The sequence below is a fragment of the Nyctereutes procyonoides genome, unplaced genomic scaffold (assembly GCF_905146905.1).
Source record: "Nyctereutes procyonoides isolate TBG_1078 unplaced genomic scaffold, NYPRO_anot_genome, whole genome shotgun sequence".
Lineage (NCBI taxonomy): Eukaryota > Metazoa > Chordata > Mammalia > Carnivora > Canidae > Nyctereutes > Nyctereutes procyonoides.
Window position 1 is genome coordinate 52,904,495 of NW_026575052.1, and position 19,037 is coordinate 52,923,531.

The following is a 19,037-nucleotide window of genomic DNA, read 5'->3' on the forward strand; positions in this document are numbered from 1 at the left end:
TCAAGTTCTGCAGAAGAAATTTCTGAGACACTTCCTAAAGAAAAACAACATAAGAAACCACACACAATAAATTATTCAACTATCAAAAGATGAGTGACAATCTGGAATATCTATTTCTGGTGTCTTTTAGAAAAATACTTACCTTAGCATTAGAACTTAATACTGTAAGTAAATAGATACTAAGTAAAATTCTCAATATTTTACTCAAGAATAATATTTAGCATTTAATAATGATATAATAAGTATGAAGGTCCATATTGAAACGATAATTTTTAAATATTATTTAGAATCATTTATCAATAGTGTGGTAAACCACTTAAAACATTCTTAGCTACTTTTGAAGCTAAACTTTCAAATGTCTTCTGAACATTTCTTCTCAAGAATTTACATTGTTTGATTTCTAAAAAAAATTGTAGAAGTATTTATTTATTTATTTATTTTTATTTATTTATTTATTTATTTATTTATTTATTTATTATTTGATAGAAAGCAGAGGGAGGGGCAGAAAGAGAGGGAGAAGCAGACTACACACTACGCACAGAGCCCGATGTGGGGCTCCAACCATGACCCTAAGGTCATGACCTGAGCCAAATCAAGAGTCGGATGCTCAACCCACTTGAGATACGCAGGTGCCCCAAGATGTTATGCTGTTTTAAACCAATGCAGACCTTTTTTTTTTTTTTTTGGACACTTAGGATATTCCTAATTCTTGCTGATCATGAAAGGACTGTGATAAATATCTCACATATGCAACTTTGTACCCATGCCTGATAATCCCTTTGGCAAAAATTTCCTATCCAGTTTATCTCATTGGATTTTGAACTTCTCACTCCCTTGATTTACATAACATTTGTGTCTATGTGTGTTCTCATACATGTTTTATTAAAAATAACCGTGCTTAGTTTTCTTATCCTTTATTAAAGTCTTTGTCTTCTAAAAGAGAAATGATATTTATTCTTTGCTTTAGTAATAGAAAAGAATCTTCCCTGAGTGCATTGGTTTATTTTCTTCTTTTTGAATTCTTAATTTAAATGTTTAATCAACTCTCTCAAGGTCTTCTTTTTTAATTTAATTAATTAAATTTATTTTTAAAAATATTTATTTATTTGAGAGAGAGACAGAGAGACAGAGATCGCAGGAGTGGGGAGGAGAGGGAGAAGCAGACTACTCGCTGAGCAGGAAGCCCAATGTGGGGCTTGATCCCAGAACCCTGAGATCATGACCTGAGCAGAAGGGAGACGCCTTACCCACTGAGCCACCCAGGTGCCCGTGTGAGGGTGTCCGTTTATCCATTCGTGTGCTTTACATTAAGATTGTAGCACGCTCTAACATGTTACGAAGATGTAACATGTATTTCTCTTTGGTGTCTTATTTCTCTTATCCTGTTTTCCTTTATTTTTCAGGTTTTCTGCATTTATGACAGTCTAACAAGTCAGGAAGAAATGACTCCACAGATAAAATGTTTTACGAAGTAAGGATTTACAAAATAAAGGGAAGGAAAATGAACAGTTGGCAGGTGGAAGACATGGGGAGATGGGACTTGTGGTTTCCAACCCAAGAGCAGATTGTGCAGAGAAGCAGGATCTTGGTCACCAACGAGCATGAGCTCAAGCAGGCACAGTTTTCCACCTCAAGCAGATAAATGGAATCATTAACAAACAGAAATCACTACCTTCTCTTTACTTGCACATTTTTTCTGCTGTTTGAATAGGCAGAAAATTTATTCGGGCCACGTGTGGCCGGAGGAGGTTTTCTGGAGGACGTGGCAGGTGGTGGTGAGCAATGGTTTCCCCAGGCGCCGCGTTAGTGGCTGATGCATTTCTTAGAGCAGAATTTTAGACACAAACCTTCTCTCCAGTGTCTCTCCTGCCGGCATTGAACACATCTTAGTGTCGTGGGTGGGAAAGGCTCCTTCCATCCCATACGTCTCCTGCTGTTCCCTTTGCCTGGCCGATGCCATCCCACCACCGCAGGCCCCTCTTCTGCTAATTCTATTCATCCTTAAGGTCTCAGGCTAAATACGGCTGAAATCTGGGGGATGTTTCCTGAACTCAGACGACACCAGGCCATCGCTAGATGCTGTCTTTGTCCTGCGTGTCTCTAGAGCACTTGCACACTTGAAGCTCTTAACTGCTCAATGTTTCTCCTTGCTGCTTGAAGTAAAGCTTCCAGGAGCTTAAGAACCTCATATCTTCACCGTGTGCATGTAAATACCTAAAGTCTTAGAGGCCCTCTCCTGCCACGCAGGCCAGCTGGCTTGTCCTCCAACATGCAGCCTTGGACCTTCCTCCCAAAGATTTGCTCTATGTGAAAAGCTCTTCTCTCACGTACCTGCTTAGCCCACATCTTCACTTGCATCAAGACTTCGTGCAAATGTAACACACAGAGTTGCTGATTCACTGTGCTGCATGCCTGAAAGGAATCTGAGGTTGTCTATCAGCTGTAACGCAGTAAACAAAACAAAACAAAATAATAGAACAGAAGAAGCAAGGGGTGGGAGGTGGAGGAAATGGGTAAATCCTTTAAAAAATAAATTGAATAAAATCTTGAAATATATGTATGGAAATTTGTGCTCTTATTCTCTGCAGAAAGAGTCTCTATTGACTTATTATATTTTCTTTTCCTTTCTCAAGATTTTATTTATTTATTCATGAGAGACACAGAGAGAGAGGCAGAGACACAGGCAGAGGGAGAAGCAGGCTCCATGCAGGGAGCCCGATGCAGGACTCGATCCCAGGACCTTGGGATCATGCCCTGAACTGAAAGCAGAATCTCAACCGCTGAGCCCCCAGGTGCCCAATCTTAATACATTTTCTTAACTCATGATAATTTGAATTCCTGCTTGTGTTAACTGTCTTGCAACCTCATTGGAATGTTTATTAGGAGTTTTGTTCGGGTGAGAAATGTGATTATCCTTGAATCGATACAGCTGCCATTTATATATTTATAATGTTAAAAATTATTTTTAGAATATTAACACACATTGTATGATTAGTAAAACTTTTATCCTTTTGGTTATACCAAATCAGTTCTTTGTTTGGTTTGAGGATTTCCACCTGAAATCCTTTACTACTAGCAAATTAAACAAAATATCATTGGATTTGATAAAATGAAAATTCAACATCTATGTGAATTTTATGAAAATTGGCCCTTGGATGAAGTCTTTGCCAACGGGGCTGCATATTGAATGAGAAAAAATTAAAAAGCAAAAAACTCAAAAAATTCAATTGCATATTATTCTCAACTTACAGGTGTGAGTGCTTCCTAGCTTCCTGGGGGCACTTTCATTGCTTCCGTGATTTCCACTTTCATTATTCCAGGCATCTTGTTAAAAAGTAACGTTATAAAAAAAAAAAAAAGTAACATTATCCTGAGCTAGATCACCGAACTGCTCTGGTCTCAGGTCAGGTCTCAGAGAACATCTAGTCCAATCCTCTTTGCAGATGAGGGGTCTAAGCGTCAGAGCACAAGACAGACTTGGCCAAGTCCATGCCACTCGCTGACCCAGACCCAGAGGTAGAACCAAGTGTCTGGGCCGTACTTCTGTTCAGCAGCTGATGTTCAGAGGTGCTGGAAATGATAGGACCAAAACTCACACCTCTGAGTGATGTAAAACATATTGTCCAGGGGATTAATAGCTCAAAAAAATAAAAAGTAGATGCATCTGATAATAGATAATAATAAACACTGCTAGTTTCTGAAATTAGCATGTAGAAAATTTTTAGCTGCTCAAAATATACAGAAGCTGATAAAATTCAGAATGGGACCAGGTGAGCCTCAAATACCCACTTGTACCCAAACCCAGGCATGTGTCTCACTAAGCTGGCTGATGGTTTTGAAGGAACAATGGGAATGGTGAAATGAATCGATGCCACATGATCAGTAGCTGTTAATCTTATAAGCTTTTTTTTTTTTTTTTGGTAAGTTGAGTATGAACCAAATTAAATTGTCCCCAAAATATGAGCCAAAGGACTACCTTTCTTGCTGTTCCTGTGAAGCACTAAATCCTGGGCCTAGGAAAGCCAGGAAGCCATTCCAATCAATACATTTTTTAATGCTACCATTAATGAATGTCACCTCATTAGTGATGTAAAATTTAAGCAATCATGCTAAGATTTCTCTACCATAAGGGAGAGTGAGAGATTGGGTGGAAGGCAGTAAATTTGATAGGGATATAAAGCTACATTCCTTAGAATAAACAAGAACTTGATAAATATTCATTGACGCTCCTCCTATTCAAGATAGCAATTCATAACAATTGCAAAGAATAAAATAAAAAGAGTAATTAGAGATGATTAGAATTCTCAAAATCATGCACTCAGATGAAATATTTCTTCAGAAATCTTCAAATGACAATTTTCTGAATTAATTTTAAGTTTGCATAACCCAGAATGATCTGAACCTATCCTACTGATTACTCATGCTGAGAGAATATAATTATGATGATTCTAATATTGTTCAAAATAATTACTGCGGTTCAGCAAGTTCAACATAAACTTGCACTAATATGAGACTATTTGGAGATAATGTAAAGATAATCATGAACAAAATCTGAAAGGAATATTCAAGTCTTAGACCTGATAACCAGGCTGAAATCCTAGATAATGCTTCTGAAATAAACTTGGCATTGTTTTTTGATTGTGTGATTTTATCATCTTTCCTTGAAATGGGTGCCTGCTTTAACTTTAAATTATGTTTTTCTTTTTTTTAATATATTTTAAAGATTTTATTGAATTGTTTTTTATATAAATTTATTTTTGTTGGTGTTCAATTTGCCAACATAAAGAATAACACCCAGTGCTCATCCCATCAAGTGCCCCCCTCAGTGCCCGTTACCCAGTCATCCCCACCCCCTGCCTACCTCCCCTTCCACCACCTCTAGTTCATTTCCCAGAGTTAAGAGTCTCTCATGTTCTGTCTCCCTTTCTGATATTTCCCACTCATTTTTTTAAAATTAAAATCAAAATAAAGATGGCCATGCACCTTACCATTATACCAATTCCTCAATGGACTTGAAAAGCATGATATGTTTTGAAGGCAAAGGAAATCCATATGAAAACTACCCATAATTCTAACTTAAAATTTGAGACTATCCATATGCCACTGATTCTTCCTTAAGATTGATTACCAAACGTTTCAGGTTGAAAATAATGTCAAAAGTAGAGAAAAACAAATCAACCCATAATTTAAAATTGTATTCGTTCATTCATTCTTCATTCAATTATTCATCATTTATTGAGATCCTATTACATCCATGCTCTGACATTTGTGCAGGAACCTCCCCAATGGCCATGTTTCCCAGATTTAACTAATCATAACATTCATCTGGAATTAATGGCAACAATCTTTACAAAGTAGGTTTTCTTCTCCTGCACATTGTCCCAAAATTTAAGATGCAGTTCCAGCCCCAATGTCATGTTCATACTCAAGGCAGGAGGAAGAAGGAATGAGACTAGTGTCTATACCAGACAAGCAAAAGCATGGCCCCAGTCCTTAGAGTTCTTGGCTATTGTGTTTTGTTGGCCAGAATGTGGCCAAAGGGCTACTCTCTGCTGTAAATGAATCAGGAAAATGTGCATTTTGTCCAGACTTCTTGCTTTCCTAAACAAAATTAAGCCTTAGTTATCAATAAAGAGGGAAAGAATGTGCACTGAGTAGACAACTACAGTGTCTGCTAAGTAATCCATGAGTGAGGTTCAGAGTTGTAGGAAAATAATAGGCTTGAATAAAATCAACCTGTAAGTACTGTTTCTTCTTACTGGTTATTGAGACCAAGTGTGACACGGCCCTTCTCCCTCCTGCATACCTTCAGAATCTGTCAGCTGAATTATCTCTTTCTTCTTCAAGAATACCCTTCTTTCTTATTTCTAATCAAGACGTGTCTGTTTCAACAAAGCTATCTGAATGAATGTCCACAATAACATTTCTAAAAAGGAATCTCAAAACCATAATTATAATTATTCAGTGTTTATTCACAGAAGTGTTGATGTAATCTGCACACCCAACAATGTGGGTTGGCTCGATAACTTGGAGAACACTCATCCAAATGAACAATATGTAGCCGTTAACGTGGAGATCTATCTGAGCAATAAACCATGATGAATTAGAAAGATAACTCATGGCAGTGTTCATTAACAGAATGAATAGGTCTTTGTTTTATTTTACTTTTATGATTTACTTATTTATTTTAGAGAAAGAGAGTGAGGGGGACAGAGGGAGAGGGAGAGAGAATCTCAAGCCAACTGCCCTCTGAGCACTGAGCCCGATTTGGGGTTCAATCTCAAGACCCTGAGATCACAACCTGAGCAGAAACCAAGAGCTGGATGCTTAACCAACTGCACCACCTGGGCGCCCCAACACTGGCAAGTCGTTAATAAGATGTTCAATGCCATCAGCTTTATATAGATGTGGTTATATATAAAAATTAGGTATGTTTATTGATTGCGGTTAATATGTTTTTCAGGGTGATGGTATTGGAGACTAATTTTACTTTCTTCTTTGGCTTGCTCACTATTTTATTATTTATTCATTTTATTTATTTATTTATTTATTTATTTATTTATTTGTTTGTTTGTTTGTTTATTTATGGGAGATCATGCACATGAACCTGGGATGGAGGGAGGGGCAGAGGGAGAGAATCTTAAGCAGATTCTCCAATCAGTGCAGAGTCCATTGCTGGTCTCCATCTTAGGATGCTGAGATCATGACCTGAGCTGAAACCAAGAGTTGGAAACATAACCAACTGAGCCATCCAGGTGCCCAATTATTCACTGTTTTAATTAAGTCAAATCTAGTATGAATTTTTTGGTAAACTTTGTAGAAGGAGGCAGAATGAGACTCTTGGGAAACAGGATTGCGTGTCAAGGTTTTAGTGTATCAAAGTGTTGAAATGGAAGAGGAGACAGTGAAGTCTAAGGAATATGTGAGGGTTTTCCTATATCCAGTCCAGTTTGATGCAAGTTTCTTCAGCTCTTTCCCTTAGGCGGACAATGTGTTATTATTACTTAAAGTTCTATTTGTTATTTTTGCTCTTACAAATTCATCTCCTAAATTAAATACACATATGCTACTTAGAAGCCCTGGGTTGCCCACAATTTTATTTATTTATTTATTTATTTATTTATTTATTTATTTATTTATATTTATTCAGTCATGAGAGACACAGAGAGAGGCACAGAAACACAGGCAGAGGGAGAAGCAAGTTCCACTAAGGGAGCCTAACGTGGGACTCGATCCCTGGTCTCTAGGATCACACCCCTGGCTGCAGGCGGCACAAAACCACTGTGCCACAGGGGCTGCCCCCATAATTTTTATTAATATTCCACTCCCACTGCAATTCTAAGACATGAGAATTTCTACCAACATCCTGTGTTACACTGGTTCACAGTCATAGGGAACAGAGCACAGCTAGTTCAGTAAGACATAAGTTGTGGAAAAACCTCAGTTTGATAATTTGATCATCTGAGAATTTGGGAGAGGACCAAAAGCCAGCCTGTGAGACTACCCAAGAGCACCACAGCCGGCCACACAGAGAGCTCCTTGAACAGCATGCCACAGGTAGAGGGATCAAAGAGACACAGGATGATAGCCAGAGGCTCCAGCGCTGCCACCCCGCACTGAACTCTGGCTCCAAAAGCACACTTAGTGCTGGAAGATGCAGATGCTGTGTGTGCCCTGCTCCTGAGAATGTCATATCAGATTCTGCACCTCGAGGCACAGATCCTGGATCACAGGGCTGTGTTCTAGCGTCAAGGGACACAGGGTATGTAGTTATTCCAGAAGAGCAGGACTCAATGAAACCCCCAACACACAGAGGAGCTTCAGATATGCTGGGTGCCCTCAAGTGACACTTGTGTCCAATACACAATCCCCACTAGAGTGGTTTCAATATAACGTCCAAATCCCTTATCTTCCATCTAAATAATGACACACAAAGTTGTGTCCCTTGAGCTCTTACTTACAATAATGGAAAAGGAGATGGGATAATTCCACAACCTCAAGTCTGTTTATTTTATTTTTTAAGTCTGTTTAAACTAAAACCAACCAACCAAAGAACCAACAAACAAAACAGATGCACAACAAGCAATGAAATACAAGCTTGATGAAGTTACAGCTTTATAGCCTCTTGATTACGCGTCTTTAAAAAACAAACTGGTCTTTTGATATTTTCCATCTTTTTTCTTATCAATCTCTTCTCTTTAACTGATACATAGCTTCCAGAAAAGTAGCTTATACTGAAGATATTTGATGAATTACTACTGAATACCATGTGTATCAGGGAATTATATTTAGAATATTAGCATCCTTTTCTCTTCGGCATTTCTGTGTCACATTCATGATATTCCCATGGCTGTCTCTCCGTCATGGGCCTGGAGAAGGTGGACAGTAGTATTTCAGATAACATACTAAACATATATGAATAAAACTTCTGAAACTCAAAATTGTATTTTTTTAGCAAGAAATGTAGGCTTAAAGCCAGAATTTGTTATGGAAGGCAGGATTTTCTGAATTCAGTTAGTATGCCAAAAGTCAAGGTAAGAGGGTGCAAATCACAGATTTTCTCAAATGAGGTGGAGAAATGCTATTTCTGTTCATCATCACCCCACCATGGGGTTTGGTCCTAAGTGTGAAAGATTATTGCTTAGACTTTGCAAAAGGGTTCCATCTGCTCCTTTGGGTTTTGAGGGTAAAGGATGAAGAAGGGACAGAGGGGGGTGCAGTTAGATCATACCCAAGGGCCTCATTCACCGCCCCAATCTCATTCACCGGTGGGAGGTATCTCTGGAAACATCCTTTTGTGCAGGGAGCAAAAGGAGACCTCAGGGGCTAGTAGAACATTCTCCCCAGGCTGTCCACAGCACACCACACACCCCTCGCAGAAACCCTGCCTCTAGCCACTCCCCAAATGGCAGGTGCACAATGCAGGGTCACTAGGAAGGACAGAAAGAGATGGAGGTCCAGATGGCCATGTATGCCCTGATCCATCCCATCGGTGCTTCAGTGCTGAAGATGGATGTGTATGAAGTAACTTGAGACTAACTGGGGTTGCTGATCCCTTTCCAAATAGGGGTCACGGATCCCCAGCTGGCTAACTCTCCAGCACTTCACATTCCATCGTGTCACGTGTAGGCAGGGGAGGTTCCTGAGAACAACTGTCCATGACTTCCCTCCTCCATGGGGTGAAAAGAACTCAGAGATGAGCACAAGCACCTAGGGCAGGTAGCCGGCATGTTAGCTAGGCATCCTGCCAGACGAAATTGCTGGATTCGGGTTGAAATGGCTTTGCAGCCAGGATTTCCAAGGCAGATGGAAGAAGCCAAAGTGAACTTGGAGCTGCAGGTGTGTTTCTGGAAACATAGAACAGCCATTCAGAGGAACACGGTCCCCAAGCAACCCCAAACAGTGTGGACAATACCCTCCCTGAGCACCAGGAGATGGCAGGGACCCCACCCGTGGTGGAGGTCTACACAAAGCATCACACCAGGGCCAGTAAAGACCAATGGAGCAGCACTTCCTGTAAGAAGGTTAGACCAGTGCAACATCTAGGAGGTAAATATTTTACCCCAAAGCACAGTTTGAAATATTAGATCAGATTAACATCACTCTGTTGGAGTCGATTACGTGACCCCATACCCCAAGCCGTTCAGGACAGGATTCCCAGGGAAGAGCAGAGTGTTTATTTCTGCAGGGAAATAATGCAGCCCCTTCATTTTGGTGGTTCAGTTCATGGCTTTGCTGCAAATATGAAAGAAGGTGTCCCAGAGTCATTAACGAGGGTCCACTCTGGTGGAGATGGTGTCACCCTACGTATCCGAGTAGTTCTAGAAGAGTGCCAGTGAGGTTTGATTTAGAAAAAAAACATTTTACAGAAAAACAATGAAGGTTAGACAACAACACAGAACTACAGAGAAACAATATTTCCAAATAGTAATGAGCCAAAGCAAATACCACTTATACCATCAAGATTGCTTTAGTGAAGCTGGGAAATAGTAGAGCCCCCAACTTTAAACAACAGTAAAAGGTCCTGATCCGAAAGCTCAGGTGACAGCGACAGAAGATGTAGGAAAAGCTGATGGTAGGAACAGGATGAGCGAGTGAGCACTGGCCACGGCGAGCCTCTCAGCGCCTGCTGAGCCCTGGACCAGCCCGGCCTCGGCGGGAGGAGCCGATGATGCTGGGGCAGGGCATGGGCTGGGGGCAGACCTGAGCAGGCCCAGCCCTTGGGACCTGGCGCAGCTCCTGTGCGGGGAGAAATCACGAGAAATGCCCAAGTGTGTATTCAGAGCTCACACCGTAGCCTGTGCGGTGTAACGGTGAGGAGGAAGGTGTAAGTCGGTCTCTTAAAAGTTTCATGTGGATGATGCAAAACACCTAGAATTGGAGCTCTGGGATGATGCTGGAAGCGTATCTAGACTGTCCTCATCACTCTCACTAACCATCCCATTCTTTGCGGAAGGTTTTAAAAAGGGTAATCCGTCTTCCAAACCACTCAGAATGGATGCAATTGATTTTTGATAGAGGGATGATAGTAGATAGATAAATAGATAGATGATAGATGATAGATAGATAGGAGGTGCATATCTGTGTGTGTGTGTATATATATAGTTACTTACATATTTGAGATAAACCTACAACTTGAGATGAAATGATGATATTTAGCACTAATTGTTCTATTTACTGCCTTTACGTAAAATTAAAGGGGACAACTTGATGTTGGTTACCTGCATACACTTTTGTTTTAAAACTTGACTCATCTGTTGATCTGTAAGTATAGAAATGACTGATCTCAACCACCTAATGACAGACACTTTCAGACGGCTTTCAATCTCCACCTTAGGGGTCTTAACTGCTAAATATACTAGGTACATATGTCATTTATAGAAACGTAATATTTATATTTAATATATACAGTTTCTTTTTTAAAAAATATTATTTATTTATCCATGAGAGACACGGAGAGAGAGGCACAGGCAGAAGGAGAAGCAGGCTCCATGCAGGGAGCCCGATGCGGTACTTGATCCCGGGACCCCAGGGTCACGCCCCAGGCCAAAGGCAGATGTTCCACCACTGAGCCACCCAGGGGCCCCAATATATATATTTTCTTTCTTTTAGTTTGTAATCTTATCTCTTGAAGGAAGCTAAGAAGACAAATCCCAATAATGAATGCGTTGCTGTTACTTTGCTCTTTCTCTGTTCCTGGGCACAAATACCGGGAGCCTTCCCATAAATTTTCCTACATTAGCGCCCAGCAAACAAATGCATCTTCAAGGAGCCCTAGTACAGCATCTGGACATTTGACCCTTTTAATAGCCTCATGTATTGAATGAAAGGGAGATATATTTTTTGATGTAAAATAAACACTAGTTAATATCATTTATATATGAATTAAACATTAATTTTATCATTATGTAAAGAAGTTCCCAGAAATTTAAGTTAGCTGTGTATTGCTTGAAATACTTATTTAACAATTAGACTCATTTTCATGTGGGGATTTTGCCAAATAAAGCATCGGTGCAGGTACTCCATTCTTTCTGCTGTTTTTCATTATGTAGAAATTGCTTTTGTGGTACAGATCTGTTACCTTAAAAATCCCGGAATTCACGTTCACAGTTCATCAAAAGCTCACTGTACGATTTCTGGCCCAGTGAGAGGAGGCTAAGTAGATAAGTATCAAAAACGATCTGGGAAGGAACTCAGCATTTTTATAGAATAAGCTTTTTAAATGCTAGTACTTTTCCTTCTGTAAATCCTTAAAAGCTACCATGGAGTTCTTCCTCTCAACTCCTCTCGGTAATCCTGGAGACAACTTATTTTTCAATATTTGAAGTCATTTCTGTAAGTGGTATAAAAGCTTGATGTATATTTTTATTTTTAGGCTTTTCTGTACTCGGATATTTATATTTTCAAAAATGGTAAGAAATGCATCTCCTTCTGAGATAAAATATGACTCCTACCTGAAGTACTTAACGCCGGTGGAAATTAAGCATTTCTATTCCACATTTAGAGAAGAGTGGGCAGGTCCCTTCTCAGCTACAATAAGTGTTATCTGAATTTCCCCATATTCCACTCAAATGAAAATGATAATTTTCTACCAGAAATAAATAAATAAATAAATAAACAAGGTTGTGGACGAATCTTACAAGCAGCTCTAGCAAGTTCTCTTCTTGGTCTGCCGGTTTCCCTGGTCTCTGAGAGGCTCTGCAGGGCAGGGATATAAGGACCCACCTCAGGCAATGCACTATGTCCCTGGGCCCAGGTCGTCCCCCGAGGGCTTGACACCACCTGCTGTAGGACTCGAGGCCTGTCAAGGTGCCTGGCCAGGTAACAGCGACTTTATTCCCCCCTCCTGAGTATTCGGACTTCAGAGGGAGGACTGTATGGCCTGGTAGTGCCATTCAGAGTCGGAAGCTGTAATTCCATCTCGCAATACTCCCTAGGGTATGTTGCTTTGAACCCTGTTTCCACAGGACCCTAAGGAGGACCCTAGGGTTTTCTTGAACAAAGGAACTCATCCAAGGCACCAACCAGCATGACAAAAGCTCTAGGAAAGTTTCCCTTTCCTCCCACCAACCTTTGAATCCTTGATGCAGACTTTTAAAAATGCATTTGATCCCTGAACTCCTTTCTTGACAACACTTGATGAATACACCTCCGAAATCCATTCTCATTCCCTGGGCATCCCAGCTATTGAGGGGGCCAGTGGGGGAAAAAGCCCAGGCTCCCATGCCCCTCCCCACCACCAACTTGGGGCCTGCACTCAGGACCCCACCCAGAGTTTTCCAAAGCTTCCCAGGGGAATATTCCATGGAACCTCACTCTTCTGTGCCTCAAAGTCAGGATGTCCATAAAACTCATTTCCCAACCCAGGACACGTTTCAGAGGGAAGGGGGGTGGGGTGATGTTTATGGCGTTAGAGCAGGGAAAATGGTCCCATTCAAGACAACCTACAAGTGTGGTCACCTCGTTGAAGGTAGTTCAAGACAGCAATATATTTATTTTCAAGGCATAGTATCTAAATATTCCTAACCACATCAGTCCCTAAATTTATATATATATATATATATATATATATATATATATATATATATATATTATATATACACATTCTCTGAGAATAAAATCGGAAATACCAAAAAGCCCTAAAGCTATTCCAGCTGATGGATCAGCCCACATTTTCATTAGAAACGTGAATACTGTGCATGACACCATGAATAAGGAATAAGGCTTTGTTCAGCAGAGGTATAACATTGGGGTTTAGTAATCTGTCCCTTATTGTGTGTCTAAATTGGAATGCCTGGATAATAATTTAGCCTAAGCCACCAGGAAGAGATGGTGACTTATATAAATCATACACCACTGAGTATATAGCTCACTAAACAAATACCAACAGAAAGAATAATGTTTGCCTAATGGTGGTGAAATGTCAGACAAAACGTAGACTCAGCAAAGCAATCACCATCAGCCTCCACAGGATAATCCCATAAAACACCACATTCAAGGGCATGGGCATCTCCACTGTCTTCCGTCTCCCAAGGGAAAGGAGGTGTTTGTCCTCTGTTGGAAGGAAGCAGTTCTGTTGTTGTATTTCTATATTAGGGTTTGGTGGGGAAGAGTGAAAAAGATGGACTCAAAGAAAGAGAATGAGGATGGAAGGAAGGAATAGAACCATGGAGGAGAAGGAAGAAGATGGATCTTTGATTAATTGAAACTGATTTCTTTTGGATGGAGATCATCACTACCCACTAGGATAAAATAAATCACTTTCTGCCCCGCTCACTGCTCTTTGCACAGTGTGTACTCTGGTATCGAGGGAAGAAGGAAGAAAAGGAGGAAGCGACGTTCAAAGATTGAAATGAATTAGACAACATGTACCACCTTAGTATTTTCTGAGTATAGTTTCATTCAGTTCAGTTCTTATTACTATATTAAAAAAATTAAAAGACAGGAAGTCTACTATCTGTTTCCTGTTACTCTCAACTATATCCTGGATTTGTTGAAGACCAATATGAAGGCAGGTGTTCTTCTTCATAGGCACCATCTATGTTTTGAATGGCATTTCTTGCAACAATACTGCTAGGTTCCATCAGTAGTTCATGTACACTGAGAATCTGAAAATTTATTAGAATTGCTTATAGCTGTTATGCGAGGCATAATTATTTTTTGTCATTTGGGCCACTTAATTTTTGTCTTCTGCTTGTAGGCAGTGGGAGATATTTTCTGAGCAGTGACCTTGAGATTTCAACAAGGAGATATAACGTCTAACTATGTCATGTGAATCTGAGTTTGAATATCTTATGGGTGAATAACGAAAATATTTTTTAAAGTAAACTGAAATATTTATTGAATATGACATTGTGCCTGTTGTAGGTAAGAATAAAGTGAAAGAGTGTTCCCTTTCCTCAAGGATCTTGGAGTCCATATATGCCAGATGTGGAAAGCTGTGAAACAACATAAAACATTTCAATAAATATGCAGAATGATTAAATGGTAAATGATAGTGGGGCATACACGTTCTGAGTCTGTAGCATGGAGCTGGGAGGACAGAGTTAATCTAGAAATTACCTCTGGATATTATGGAAAGCCTACTATCTATGAGGTAGGAAAACAGGTTTGGAAGATACAAACAGACTTTTAAGTGTCCAATGGTTTCACAGTTTGTAGTTTGACAGAGGACTACTTGGTCCCCATGAGAATTATACTTTTCATTGGAAATTAGTTTCTCATTCTGTTTTTTTTCAACCGGCTTCTTACTCAGGAAACTGATCAGAAAATGGTACCGTGAGTATCCCTGTCTATAAGGACAGGTGCATTTAACATCTTAGTTAATAATTTGGTTTCCTGAGGTTATATTTTGGTCTTATGGGGTTGGTGGATGTGAGTTCATAAAGAAGAAAATAACTTTTGATGCACTTGGAAGATGCATTCTGGGTTTGTGAAGCTAAAGGCCAGATCCAGATAATGGTAAATTAAAGAATGTGTAGAGTTAGAACACTTTCGGGGATTCACTTGGGAGGCAATGTCTGAAGTGTGGTGACCAGACTTCCTAACTTCCAGAGTTACTTTGTAGACAACCCTGCCTGCCCGCATCTACTTCCCAACCGTGGGTCGTGCTCAAACTTCTGAGAAAGCAAAACCTAGCACTACTCCCTCGTCATCTTTTTTTTTTCTTCAAAATTTAAAACTTTTATTCTTTGTGAAACATGCTTAAGAGAATGAAAGATAAGCACATACTGGAAGAACATATTCACAAATCATATATCTGATAAAATGATTAATATCCAGAATATATAAGAATTCTCAAAACTTAATAGTAAGGAAACAATCTAGTAAATACATAGGCAAAGATTTGAACAGACATTTTTCAAAAGAAGTCATATGGATAGAAATGTAGCACATTTATCAAGCCCTCGTCATCTTATTAAATAATTACTTCACTCCCCTAAAAGGACCCTGTTTTTCTCAGAATTTCTCACTTTTCCCTGAAAACAGAGAATCAATTAATTGACTGGGTTGAAACTCTTTGTCATCGGATTATTTTATTATTTTATTAAAATCGTAAGGAGTCCACCTTCAGTCCACCAAACTGATGATGTTTGGCCTAACTCTTGAAGACGGCAGCTAAGGAAAAGTTTATTTGTTTTGTTTGTTCATTTTCCTTTAGCAAATGTTTCCAAAGAAAGACACCTGTGCTTGAGCTAGAGAAGCAAGTATGAGCACTTGTAAGTCAGCATTCTCTAAATTATGTGTGTATGTTACATGGCTTTTGTATATATTCTACATTTCATTAAAATATTTTTTTTAACAAAAGCAGCTGATTTGTTTTTCTTGAACACAGCACTATTTTTCAAGCCATGCGTGCAAACATTACCACAGTCCCAGTAGGGAAGTGCTATTTGTAGTACCTGCAGTGCCTGGGGCTTCAAAGCACTAGATTGATATATTTATTAAACTCAGTAACAGACATCTTTTGATGTAAGATGAAAGATGTTAGCTTGCATCGTGATAAATGTGCAATTCTCAAAATATTTGTAAACAAGAAAATGTCAGGGCTCCTACATGGCAGTATAGGTGAAGGAACCCACACTATATTTGGGATCGGCGTTGTGGGTGGCCATCCAGTCGCTGATCTTGCCCCAGGTCACTAAAGGAAAAGTGGTCATTGCGGTCAGTGTAATGCCCTGCATGGGGGGCACATGTGGTAGCAGTGTGGCTAAAAATGGGATCTCTGGAACTAGGCTACAGGCTACAGAGCTCTGCTCCAGGATCCCATAACCACCGAGAGTCCTCATTTATTGAACTGTGGAATGGTGATAATGATGAGATTCTGCTTCTAAAGTCATTAACCTAGAGCCTGGCACGGAATAAGGACCCAGTAAATGCTAATTAGGCCATTAGGAATTGTTTGTTGAAACACGACTGGCTCTACAGTATATTTTATGGAGAGCAGCTGAGTCATATTAAACACAAATGGTGATTTTAGAAGCAAATTCCTATGCAAAATGCCACTCCACTCTACAAGGTTAAAACACACAAATTGTCAGAATATTACATTGACTATCAGATACTGTTTGGAACACCCAAGGGCACGGAAGGGCAGAGAGGGGGAGAGTGGGATAAGCTTGCACTGAGAAACATTTGGGCTGGACTTCCAAGGACGGGTAGGATTTGGATTAGCAGAAGAGAGACTCTCCAGGAGAAAGCAGAATGATTGATGAAAGGTACAGTTTTTCTGCCATCAGATATGTGGCTCTGGAGAGGTGCAAACTGGAAAGGGCTGGTCCAAACCAAGTGTTGGAGGGGTTCATCCCAGTCCTGCGAGCAAGGGGAAGGGCAGGAACGTCCCCACGGCCCAGCGGGTTTCCTCTCTCAGAGCTCCCAAAGCTTGGAATACTTCATAGATCAGATGGCAGTTTATGTCAAGAGTGGAGTAACACCTGCTGGCTTGTATTCCCTCGAGACTGAGAGCCCAAGTTCGTGATCCTCAGTTTAAACTTCTAGCATCATCTCCAAAAGTAAATTTGTGATAAGATTCTTCGTAATATCGTAACATCACTAGAATTCAGTGAGGTCACTTCCAGCAGCAGACAAACCGAAGTTAGGTATAGGAGTCAGAGACACAAGGACATCATTGCATAAAATGACCCAGAAACCAGCTGGAACCCCAAATCTCTTATGCGGTAGCTCCACTGGGTTCAAATTCCAGGCCTCTAGCCTGTAAAAATCTAGTGACGGACTTATTATTTTTTTTCCCAGAATTTCTACAGAGTAATGCTTGCATGGTTACAGACCCCAGAATATTAGAGTCCTCTTAAAATTTCACTTGCTTGCTTAATCTTTCAGTTGAGCATTATTTTCTAGTGTGTGGAGCATCTCTGTGAGAGGAGGCCGTGAAGCTAAAGAGCAAGCGGTACAAGTAGATCTTAGCACCGAGAGGTGCAGCAAAGAAGAGCTCATCAACTCTAGTGCATCGTAATAACTAATCATTCAAATGTTTTTAAGAATGAAGTCGACTGTATGTTCGGCATTTTCTAGGTGCTACAGGGTGGAAGAGTCATTTTTAATGTGTACCTTGGACTTTGTTTAGAACACAAAGATTCTCCCATGACCAGCTTAGGTAAGGCTTACGTGGACATGCGTGCTTTCTGACTTTCTGTATGCAGCACTTTCCTTCTTTTATGCTTGCAAACGTCTTCCTTATATTGCTCTGGAATATAACTATTGTTATAGTTGTGTCTGTTCCTTTTGTTATCGTTTTAGGTTTAACCACGGAGAAAGAGATTTTAAGGACTTACACCTTTCTACAACTGCACAACTGGCTGTGACTAATTTAATTAAGCTAAATCAAAACTGAATTTCACTTTTATGGAGAAGTGAGGGTAAGTCAATGGAGTCTTCCCTGAGTGCGATGTATAGATGTTGTAGGAAATCTAATTTAGGTTCACTGTCAACCCCGATCACAGGCAGAGCTGTTGGCTAACCACCATCCTTCCAGGGCACATCCCATGTCTCACTGGAGCAGGCTGTAGGGACTCAGATTGAACAGCACTGAAACATGTAATCACACAATCACACCATCATAAACCTGAACATTATGTTACCTTGAGCTTCAGGAAAAAAGACCTACGCATTGTTGTAATACTTACCATATAACTTTAAAAACAAACATTCAGGAATCCCTGTAGCGAAAATGATACAGCAATTTTCACTGTTTAAAATTTACTGCAATCTAAAAATAAAATATCTTGAAATCTCCTCTTATTTCTCCCTCCCAAAAACATGGTTTGCTATTGCTATTTGTTGAACAGAATGCCTAGCATTGTCAACCTTATCCAGATGAATATCTCAGCTAGTAATTTTGACTCTTCAAAGTAATCAAAACCTGGAATGCCAAACAGGTAAGGTTCCCATAACAGTCATTAGGGCTGTAAGGTGGTGTGCTAGAGTGTTTGAACACCACAGTAATAGCACCCTCTTACTTATTGTGCTCTTCAATGGTCACCTAGGCTTTCCTGATTGCAGTCCTTCCCACCCACTCTTACCTAATTTGTCTTTCACTCCTGCCTCTAAAGATCAGATTATGCTTCTCTCCTACGCATTCACTCTCTCCTGGGATTCTCCAGAAGTGAAAGAGTAAGTGATTGGCACGTGTGGACCTCTACAGCCTCATTTCCTTCCAGCATGCTTACTCTCTAGCATGCAATTCATCTCTAAATTTCCATGTCCTTTCTTATCATCATGTCCCTGTGCTTACAATGAAAATTCTCCTGGTGTTTTCAAGACTTGCTGGATTTTAAGATGTCCCTCAAGATCCTGCTAAACTGCAACTTCCACTGGGCAACCATATCTGGCATCTCTTGATACATGGTTGGCTCTTCCTCTGAGTGCCTACAGTTTTGGGCAGTGCGGAGGTGAGAACATGCTGCATGTAATCATCTATTTACATGTATGTTTTTCTCCCAAGATGGTAACATCTTTAATGTTAGAAACAATAGTATATTGATTGATTTGCGTTTATCCTGAAGTTTAGGGCTGCTCAG